This window comes from Terrapene carolina, unplaced genomic scaffold (assembly GCF_002925995.2).
Source record: "Terrapene carolina triunguis isolate 2854851 unplaced genomic scaffold, T_m_triunguis-2.0 Scaffold190, whole genome shotgun sequence".
In the NCBI taxonomy this organism is placed as follows: Eukaryota; Metazoa; Chordata; order Testudines; family Emydidae; genus Terrapene; species Terrapene triunguis.
The window spans coordinates 659850-671598 of NW_020664541.1; positions in this window are offsets into that span (position 1 = coordinate 659850).

Genomic DNA, 11749 nt, shown 5'->3' on the forward strand with positions numbered 1-11749 from the left:
TATTTTCCACTGCATGCATCCGATGAAGTGGGTTTTAGCCCACGAAAGCTTATGCCCAAATAAATTTGTTAGTCTCTAAGGGTATGTCTACACCCAGCCGCTAGTTCGGCGGCTGGCAATCGAAGTTCTAGGTTCGACTTATCACGTCTTGTCTGGACGCGATAAGTCGAACCAGGAAGTGCTCGCCGTCGACTGCGGTACTCCAGCTAGACGAGAGGAGTACCGCGGAGTCGACGGGGGAGCCTGCCTGCCGCGTGTGGACCGAGGTAAGTTTGAACTAAGGTACTTCGAACTTCAGCTACGTTATTCACGTAGCTGAAGTTGCGTACCTTAGTTCGATTTGGGGGTTTAGTGTAGACCAAGCCTAAGGTTCCACAAGTACTCCTCGTTCTTTATATCTCAGTTTCCTTAGCTGTAAAATGGAGATAATGCATAGCTATTGTTAGGGAGTTGTGCGGCTTAATTAATTGATGTTTGTTAAATGCTCTGAGATACTTGGATGAAAGGTGCTACAGAAATGCAAATAATTGTAATTAACTGCCTGATGTGCCACTGCTCCCTGCTGGATGGAATCAGAGCTGCTTAACTATGTGTCGTAATCTCTATACTGCTAACAGCCCATAGAGATTTCCCTTTAGTTTAAGTGTCAGGTGCCTGTGCCATAAGACAGAAGATCCGAATTCTATCCCTCCTCTCACCTTAATGTTCTGTGTGATTATGGTGTGCAATAAAGTGGCAACTGCAAAGTCATAGGTGACCCTGGATTATTTTTTATTATGATTTATTTGAAGTTGTACAAATATACTTAACTAGACAGTGTCCGTTTAACCTTTCAGGTTAGCAAGTTGCATTGAAAATGCCAAACACCTGAACAGAGATGTCTCCACATGCCCAAAGGTGTGTGTGACTCTTCATCTTATATGCTGTGGGAAAGGCCAAGGTTTGTGAGGGGACCGTTTCAGCTGCTGCTAGAAGGCTGCCAAGTAAGGTTAGGACAGTCGCTTTCAATTTGCCAACCCTCCCCTCTTTTCATCACAGCCTTTAGGATCAGCGCCAGAGCGGAAGGGATGGCCAATGGGAATGGTTGAGTGCTGCTTTGAGGGGCTTCTTTGGAATCTCCGGTCATTTGCTGGCTGGAAGGACTTTGCTGCAGTATTATCACCAATTTTTCACTTATCTTGCCCTAGTGAACTGGATTGCGCTCCCTGACTCTGCTGTGGCCCTGGCTTTTGGGGATGAATGGAGGGAGGGGCAGGATGTGAATGGGGTGCTTTTGGTATATTTAGTATAATTCCTGGTCCTATAACACTTGCCTGTTGGCACAAATGGCCAGGTCCCAACCAGGACCCCATGGCCTCCCTTCTGTCCTAAATGAGGTCTATAAAAAGGTCTCAGATACTTGGATGAAAGGTATCTCCCCCAACTCACTAGCTGTGTTCAGGGGATGGGTGTGGTATGTCAGGAGTCCAGGATATGCCTGCACTTCCAACCTCCATCCAGCCTGCAGATACTATCAGGTTCACTGAATTTTTGAAACTCTCAGTCTTTGTTTTTCTGATGTGCCATTGGCTGTTGTTTCTCTCCTGCCAGTGCTACTTCTTGGTAGCCAGGCACAGAGAAAGATTGAATAGCCATATTCCTAACACCCTTCCAGCTCCTGCTCCCATCAGTTTTCTCCATCTCCTGCATACCTCTCCTGTTCGACAGTCTCCTCCTTCCCAGTCATTCTCCTTCCAAGCTTCAGCCCCAATTTCCTTATAGATTAATATTTTTAAAATATACAATTTTAGTGATATACTCAACTATGCAAGGAGCCACATGATCTTGTTTACCCATCCCATATCCACTCTATCTTGTTTTTTGATACTACCCTGGTGTGTCTTTGTCTTTACTTATAAATTGTAAGCTCCTTAGAGGAGAGATTGTGTCTTCTTATCTGTTTGTACAGCACCCAGTACAGTGGGGCCCTGATCTAGATTGAGACCCTGAGAGGCTACTACAATCCAAATAATCCCTTGAGAGAGGCTGGGGTGTATTGGGAGAGAAGTTCTGGTGTGAGGGTATCGAGAAGAGCTTTGGTTCCCATTAACTCTGTGGGTGCCAACCTCTCCCTACTTGCCAAGCATCAGCATTGGAGAAAATGTACCCAAGATTTTATAAAGGGAGTAGGGGGGAATGGTGGGGTCCCTCAGAGAACTGGTGACATGGTTTTGTTTAGTGTCTGAGACTGCAGTAGGAGTAAGGACCTCTTTTAGTCATGCTGTTGCCACTTGGGTCCAGATCCACAAAGGGAGGGAGGTGCCAAAAACCTTTGAGGGTCTGGGCCTGGGTGCCTAACTGACAGTACAGGCAACTGAGGGTAGTTCTCTTAGTCACCTATTTTTTGGGAGCCACATGGCCATTTGGGGGTTAATACTCTTCTTTCCAAGTAGCTGAGTGACTCAGGTGGGGCTAATGAGCACTGCCTTGCCTAGCTAATTAGAAGAGCTGAAAGAAGCAGCCTGCAGTTCTGGAGGTGGGGAGATTTTTGCAGAGGGAATAGAGAGAGTGTGGGTTTTATTTCCAGCATTTTTCATCAAATAAAACCTCTGGTAGGAGCAGCACAGTTCAGCTGGGGAAGGACAATGAGATGAGGCTTCTCAGTTACCAGATCTGCCTTAGTTTAGGGCTTCAACATGAAGTCCAGGGGGATGCAGGAAGTCTGGGCCATGTCCTCCCTTCCATATCTGGATTTGTAGTGCTTAAGGCAAATTGGTGTGTAGAAAAACAAGGCTTATGGGATCCAACATAATTTCTCCACAACATTTCCCCTGAGCTTATCCATTGTACAGCAAAATGCACCTTTCCCTGTTGTATCAAGGTAGAGTGCCACTATGGAAGGTCTGCATCAAAGCAGCACTCTGCATGGCTAAAGGTGGCACCTTCTGGAGCTCATCCCCACAAATGCACGTATTTGCTATAACTGCCGTTAGTGCTAGATGTAGTATTACAGTAGCACCTAAGAGCTCTATCTGAGATTGGGGCCCCATTGTATGGGCTGCTGTAGACACAAAAGACAGCCCTTACCCCTAGAGAGTTCACAGCCTAAGTAGTCAAGACACAAAATGAGTGGGAAAACGGATACACAAGAGGGTGAAGTGACTGGCCTAAGATCACACAATAGGTCAGTAGCAGAGCCAGGAACAGACCGCAGGTCTCCTGAGTCCTAACCCAGTGCCTTCTCTCCTAGACCATACTGCCTCTCTACTAGTTCTTCCAGAATTGGAATATACTCAGGACACTGAAGTCAATACTTCCCACTTTAGGAAAAAAAGTGCTATTGGATCATAAACAATTTCCTCTGAAAGACCACACCTTCAGCAGCAAGCAGCCTAGCATCATGCAGGGACATTGCTTCACACTCACTCAGAGGAAAGAGTGCCACCTACTGAGTATGTCTTCACTGCAGTTGACTTGAAGTATCACATTCAAGTTACTCCTCTTGAGTTAACCTAGCTCAAGTGAGAACAGCCCCATTGCCAAATAACATTTACGTTGCGGTGTCCACGCTAGCACTGCACTCACTTTTGTGTAGCTCTAAAACTTCTAGGGATGTATCTCATGGTTCTTTTCACTGCAGTAAGATGAGCCGCTCTGTGAATTCTTTCCCAGCAAACTGTGGGATAACTTGTCTGCCCTGTCTCTGCACACAGGGCAGGGAAATTGTGGGACGGCCCTGGAGGACTATAAGCACTTGAGTGAAGTGAGCCCTCTGTGTTCAGCGATCATTCTAGGCCCAAGATGCTTGAAAAAGATCCTCTTCATTCAGTGACACAGTTTCGAATACCTCTGCATAGCAGAATATGGGTATTCTGCAGAACCCATAGCAGCTGATGAGTTGTGCTAACTCACACATTTGCCTGTACCCCTTGACTCGAGCCAACTTGAGTCAAAAGTGCCGTCACACTTGAGGTAAGGGTTATATGTGGCCAAGACTTGAATTAGGGGCAACACTCAGATTGTAACTTGAGTTAACTTTGCAATGAAGACATATCCTGACTCACCAACACCACTTCTGACAGCCCTTGGTATGATGATACGATAGTGAACTTTAAGCATGGGAAGCAAGGGATGTCCAAAAGGGATCTGGATTTTATTAGACTATCATATTTATCAGAACAAAACCAAAGAATGCTATAACTATTTTTAACACCAGCCTCCTGCTTAGTATGTTTTTCCACTCAGAGGCTTGATCCTCAAAAAGTTGAGAATTCAAGTTCCCTTTTCTCTGCCTGCCTAGCCATCTCTTAAGTCTGTAGTTTGTAGCCTTTCCTGGCATGCTGGCCCTTTAAATACAAAACTAGAGACAAAACCAGCAGTCATTTTGCTTCTGACTGTTACAGGCTGCACTTCCCTTGCTTCTTGTTGCTGGTATTTAGTTCCTCTGATGATGTTTTTCCTTTGCTTTTTCTTTGTCTCATTCCTAAGGCTTTCCCTAGAGCACTCCTGTCCTAGGTCATTACTTAGCTTGTGAGATCCAACAAGATCACTATTTGTCTAGCTATAAGATCTATGAAAAAGCAGCTCATCAATTCAGAAAATCGTCTGTGTGGTAACCCTACTGTCAGCCTATTTTCTTCCCTTCCACTTAGACATCAAACTGGCTGAAGAGGGCTCTGGGGAACAAGGCAGGCACCGAGAGCTGCTCCTCAGCAGACACATCTGTGTCTTTCATCAGCTGGGCTCAGGGAATACCACTAACTGGGGAGGGAAAAATCTCTTCGGAGCTGATAGGTGAGCCATTTCCATCCTCCCATACTGAGGAGAGACAACCCGGTGGGGAGGTGATAATTTTAGAAGTGGCTAATGCTGTACATTGTTTGGCAGAAATTATTGCATTATACATGGGGTGGGGGAGGAGACATGACAAAATAAACAGTAAATAGGCATAGGTAAAATAAATTCGCATTAGTAAACAGGGAAGAGTTGCAAAAATAACTAATGATGGTTATGTGGAGGGGCAACTGGGAATAGTACCTCTGCATGTATAATATCACTTTCCCCTATTTTTTGTCTTTGTAGACTGGGCAAGGGTTGTTTCTTTCTATAAGTAGTAAAGGACCTACCACATTTTGGATGCTACTGTAATGTTAATTAGATGTATAGATGCACTGGACTCTACCCTGCAACTTCATTTGCCAAAACCCACTAGAAGAACATCAGTCACATCTGAAAACCACTGTGTGTTGTGTTAGTTATCCCTTTGGAGACTGTGGGTATATACGCACATGGCATCCTACACATGGATATGGCTGGCAGTCTGGAAAATGTCAGGGTTATAAAAGCTAAGCTCCTTTTGCTTTCCACAATTCTGGGTGATTAATTTGTCATTTTAAAGTATTGTTCAGTCTGAAAAGTGTGTCTGTAAAAATGGCGTCATAGGATTCTGTGTCTGTCTCTCAGTAGTTCCAGGGCAAATTTCCTCAGTTTACTATAAAGAGAATATTTTTGTACTTTGCAGCCCTGCAAACTCAGTATGAGATCTGAGGGTTCATCGGGTTCTTTCCTCCTCATGCATCATCATTAGCATATAAGATCCTGCAAGCTAAGTTCTTCACTTGCTTTCATCTGTGCAACCTTATCGTCTTCAGCAGGGTTGTACAGGCACAACTGAGGATGGAATTCGCTCTGCAGTTAAAGCTTGGCCAACAATTCTGTGGAAGATGCAGAAACAACACTAGAAGACTGCTTCCGTTCCTATATCTGTACTTGCTCTGCAGGGTAGAAAACAATGAAAACTTATTCTTACCACTAGATTAAATAATTCTCATTTTGAATACACACAGGGAGCAGAATTGTTCAATAAAACGGCCATTTTCCCCACAGTCACATTTGAGTCAAACTGGACCTAAGCAATTTCCCCCCCTCAGTTAGTTTGATAAAAGCATACAGAAATATTAGTGGTATAAAATAGATGGATCAGGAAGTTCTATTCACCCTGTCTCATAGCATGAGAACAGAAGGACATTCAATGACATTGAAAGGTGGCAAGTTCAGAACTGATAAAAGGAAATACTTTCTTTCACACTTAGCCAGTGGAACTTGCTGCCACAAGATTTAATTGAGACCAAGAGTTTAGCTGGATTCAAAAGGGTTAAAATAGTAAATGTTGCAAAATACACAAGAATTGTGGGAACAATGTAAGGCCCCATACGTCAGGGCTAAATCCAACCTCTGATATTTGGGGTTATGGGGTAATTTTCCCAGGGACCAGGTTAATCCTATTCCTGTCTACTGTGAGATCTTACATCTTGCCTGAAGAATCTGGTCCTGGTTACTGTCAGTGACAGGGTATTGGATCATTGGTCTGATCCTATGTTCCTAGGCAAAATGTCAAGTCATACTGTATGTGCCCAAACCTATCCCCCATTGCACTCCTGTGGGTGCTTCACACACACACGAATTGCCAGGCTGGATCAGACCTGAGGTCCATCTAGTTCAGTATCTTGTCTCCAGCAGTGTCCAGCACCAGGTGCTTCAGAAGAAGGTGTAAGAACCCTGCAGTAGGCAGATGTGGGATCATCTGCCCCGCACATGGGCCTCATCCTGATCTCTAGAAGTCAGTGATGGGCCCAAACCCTGAAGTAGGAGGTTTCACATTTTTGTTGTCATTCATCATGATCACTCTGGATCTGTTCAATCAGTTTGAAATCTTAAGTTCTTGGCCTCAATGACTTCCTGGGGCAGTGAATTCCACAGTGTAATCACACATTGTGTGAAAAAGTATTTCCTTTTTTCAGTTTCCTACCTTTTAATTTAATTGACTGTCCCCTTGTTCTGGTGGTATGAGACAAAGAGAACAGAAGTTCCTTGTCTACCTTCTCTGGACCATTCATTATTTTATATACTTCACTCAACACAACAGAATGATTTATCTGCCCCAGAAATAAGGAGGAAGCTGAAAGAAGCTGCTGGGCATTGAAGATGGTTCATTCCATTATTTTAATTCATGTTTAGGAGCCCTTTGTGGTAGTAATAATAATTAATACTTGCCACTTTTCATGACTTTTCATCTGAAGGTCTCAAAGTGCTTTACAATGTCAGTTAAACATTATTATCCCCATTCTACAGAGAGGGAAACTGAGGTACCACCCAGTTTCCTATTGTGCTTCATAGGCCTTGCCTCCTTTTCCCTTGATCTTCCTTCCATGCTTACTATTTATCTTCTCCTGCCTTCTCTGCCCAGTTGCACAGGCGGAAGGGGAGGAGGGTCAGGCTGTTCAGAATTTGAATATGCTGTGGCACTGCAAAGACGGAGGGTGGGATTTCCTGTCTGTCTTAGTTTGGATGCCGGCTAAGTTGTTATTTCAAGGTGTCAGCTTGTTTGCAATGGGCACAGACAGCTCTATTGCTTTCTTCACAATGTGCCCCTCCTTTAGCTAAAGAGGAGGGCACGCAGCAGTGGCTGCTGTGTTGCTGCAGGGAACTGTGCCTTAAGGGAAGAGAATACAAACACAGGAACAGAGCATTATACGAGGAGGTGGAGACATATCGGATGTAGGGGGCGGGGTTGGAGGTGGGAGCAGGTGGCAAGTTGTTTATCTGCTCAGCTGTTGTGTGGCTTGAGAGAGACAGAAGCAGCTGGGAGAAGGAAGGAAGGAGCTCAGGGTCTATCAGTTTTTCTGCCTTACAGGTTTGTAACCGTTGCAAAACAAGTAGAGAACAATTCACCTGGGACACAGGCCCCAGCCTTGGCAGTGCCCATTGAGGCATTCACTAGTATATTTTCCTGGCAGAAACCTCCCCCCCCCAGAGACACGTCTGTGCCCATGTAGGATCTGTGGTATATGTATAGGGGGGCACTGGCACTCGAGGCAGGCACTAGTATATGACTGTGCAAGTCCCCTGGAAGCATCCACTGCTATGTGCCAGCAGGGGCCCTGGCAATGGTTTCTGGGGCATACATTGGTATCTGCTCATGCAAATACCCTGGAAATGTCCCCTGGAGTGGGACAGCTGGGCTCCTGGCAGTGTTTTTGAGAGCATGCTTTATATGCCCATGTAAGTACCCTGGCATTATCTTTTGGGGCTTGCCAGCAGGGTCCCTTGTAGGTGCCTTCTTATTGGCTGAAGCCATGCCAATTGAAGCTTTCCAGCGGCAAAGCTTTCTTCTTCCAATTACAAAGAGCCAACGTGGGTATTATCATTGATCTATGTCATGTCTTAATGCTTTTAACAGTGAAGAAAAATACCATTATGAGGCTTAATTTGTTCAAATGGTTTCAGACAGGGTTAATATAACTCATCAATAAATGCCAGTTTTTATTATGTTTTAATTACAATGTAATTTCAACAGGATAGGCTTGTCCTGGCTGCTCAGTGTGTTTAGTGGTTTGTTGTTTTCTTTTAAGTGTATTTCCTTGAGCTTCAGTGATTAACAGGCATAGCAATTGATACATTGCCAGAGAACCTGATTGGCTCAGTGTACACAGGGATTTATCCCTGTTCCCTACGATCACTGTGTGTAGCCATCACGGGTTTACATCAGTGAAATAAATGGTAACTAATGCTAGGGTGGCTAAAACATGCCTTCAGGCCAGATTGCACTCATTGGAATTCTACTGTGTTGTCCAAAGCTGCGCTCTTCCTTCAGGCATTGGTGTGGTCAAGGAGCCTGCAGGTTCCAACGTGCTATGATCCAACTTCACCCAAGTAGCCTTGGGGCTGCTCTTGATTTATTTTATGCAAATTAGCCACTCCCCTCGTGTTACTAGCAAGTTTCCAATGTGGCCCTCGTTTGGGCAGAGTCTGAACATTCCTAGTCTGAAGTCTTTGAACCTATTATGTCGGCCAGCCAGCTTGCCTGCTGCCCCTTATCAATATACCTTGAAAAATGTTCACCTTGATGCTGTGAAGGAGAAAAGGACAGTCTAGCAAGGCTATTGGTGGATGTTAGTCATCTTTCCTGAGCAAGGAATCCCAAAGACTCCAGCAATCATTGGTAACTTGATACTCCTTGTCTCATCACCCTTCAGCATCCAAGAGTGAGGTCTGAATTAGGGTGACCAGATGTCCCGATTTTATAGGGACAGTCCTGATTTTTGGGGCTTTTTCTTATATAGGTACCTATTACCCCCCCTACACTGTGCTTCCTGCCACCTCCGCCCCCAGCCCTAGCCGTGTTTCAAACCTGTTTAAACTATACTTAAACCTGTTTATTTCTGTAGCACAGGCAATTGCTTTATGAACTTGCCCTGGCTACACTAACTTTCCACATCACCTTTCATTGCTTCTTTCCAGCAGTGAATCTTCACAAAAGAAAGGAGGGAAAGCAGCAACAAACGTCTGTCTTTCTTTAACACCAAAAAACATCTCTCTCCTCCAGTTCCCTGCACCTTCAAGCAAAGCCAGATGAAGTGCATCACTATCTGTGTCAAGCATCCAGCCTTTCTCTCTCCCAGAGGGTAAACAGTACAGAGGAGTGGGAGAACTAGCTTATAAACTTCAGGCAAAAACAGGTATAAGTTCTGAGGAGGAATTGCATCCAGCTGTTTAAGGTAGCTTTTGCTGTGGAAATATAGGATGATAACACAGTTAAGAGAGAAGTTCCTGTGTAAAGTATAGCTACTGCCCTATTGGCAGACCCAGTTATTTCGTGGTTGTGCCACAGTTGTTCTGGTGTTGCCTTCAGTCCCATCTATGCAGCCTACTATGCCATACTGGTTATAACATAGGCTGGTTACACCTATGCAGCTGAAACCAAACACTGTCATAACATAGTTGGTCTTGTCTACTTGGACTATTTTTCTCATCAGTGGTAGGAATTTTTATTGCCAGTACTAGTGTGGGCCCGGGGTCCTAACTACTGTCATCTATTCCTGTTTTGAGCAGGATTAGCCAAGGTTTTCATAGGAAAGGGGGGCAGATCTGAGTTGGGTTAGGTCCTATCTACACTACAAGATGAAACATCCACCAACATAGTTCATTTTATAGTATTGTTTGGACCTAAGGGCTAGTCTACACTGGCAATGCTAAAGCGCTGCCGTGGCAGCAGTTTAACATACCTTGTGTACAGGGCCGGCTCCAGGCACCAGCTGAGCAAGCTGGTGCTTGGGGCGGCAGATTGTTGGAGGCGGCATTCTGCCCAATCCTAGGGTGGCACGGCCGCTTTTTTTTGTTGTTGTTGTTCTTGTTCCGCTCCGGCCGCCCTGTAGGGGGCGGCGGCGCAGAGAACCAGAGCGCCCTGCAGGGCAGTCCTCTTCCTTCCCTCCCCGCCGACCAGAGCGGAGCCCTCGCGGCAGGCGGCAGGAGGCGGCGCAGTGGGAGGGGCCGCGTGGCAGCGCCCCTGCTGTAGCCCTGGCGCCCCCTTCTCTCTTTCTCCCGCCCGCTCCCTCCCCCTCCACCCCCCCCCCCGGGGCGGTCCCCCTGCGCCCCGTCTGGCCCCCCCCGGGTTTTTTTTTTTTTTTTTTGCTTGGGGCGGCCAAAAAGCCAGAGCCGGCCCTGCTTGTGTAGTCGCAGCACAGCGCCGGGAGAGAGCGGCTCCCAGCACTTGTGCACTGTCTATACTGGCACATTACAATGCTGAAACTTGCTGCGCTCAGGGGGGTGTTTTTTCACGCCCCGAGTAAGAAAGTTGCAGCGCTGTAAATTGCCAGTGTAGACAAGCCCTTAGTCTCTTCCTCTGTTCCCTGCTTCATGCACAGGAGCAGGTTGCAGCTTATAGTAGGTAGAATTAAGGAAGAGAACTCCCCTACCTGTGCAGGTATTTGCGGGGCAACAGCATGTCTAGCATAAGCTCTAGAGAGGATAAGTGTTTTTTTATGTGTGTGTGGGGTGAAGGTTAGACAGTGGGGGCAGGCACTGATGTGAAATTACTAATGGAAAAAATTCCCACATTGATGGGAGCTCATTGGGTTTTCTCCTTCCTTTAAAGTGAGAGAGTGAGCAGGACAGGGATTCTCGGTAACCCTGAGAGCAGGAGGTACAACATGCAGTCTGTTACCCAGTTTGCTTTCTTTTTTTACTGCCCAAGATTGGAGAGAGACGAGAGATGGGGGGAAAAAAACAAATAATTGACTTGGGGCCCTGCTAATGTTCTCTAGGTGCCTTGCACAGAAACCTTGGAAACAGCCTGGGACCTGGTCCTGTGCGGTGCGGAGCCCCTACTCTGAAGGGTGACATCAATTCCTGACAATGGAGGGCGCTCCGGACCTTGCAGCACTGGCCCTTAGTGACTTGGTGTTACCATACAAAGGTTTTCTTTGCTTTGTCCGTTCAGTTACTGTAGCTACAAGCCTGGGGTTATGGAAGCAGAGAACAGTCCTGGCGGGGGGCAGGGGAGAGATGATGCAGTTCTTACTTAGGGTTACTTGAAAATGAAACCTCAGCTCAGTAGCAGCACAGTGATGGGGTGTGGGGAGGAGGTTATTCAGACTGCTGCTGGCTAGCACCACTGACTCCTCTTGCTGATAAGCGGCTGAGCTCACAGAGCTAAGAGACTTGCTCTGCAACTGATTTGAATTTTAGCAAGTGCACTGGGAATAGCCCAAAGCGCCTCGTCTCAGACGGTGGTCACAGGAATTCACGGCTATTATATTTGAGAGCCAGGCAATGATTACAAATCAGCGGCTTCATTCCCTGTGTGATTAATTGTTAACCTGGGAGTGTAGCTTTTTCCCTGGCTCTGCATTACCAGATTCCAATTCTTGTAACAGTGATTCTCTTTTTAAATGTCATCAGGTGGGTGTAGATGCAGCTCAGGATGGATGAA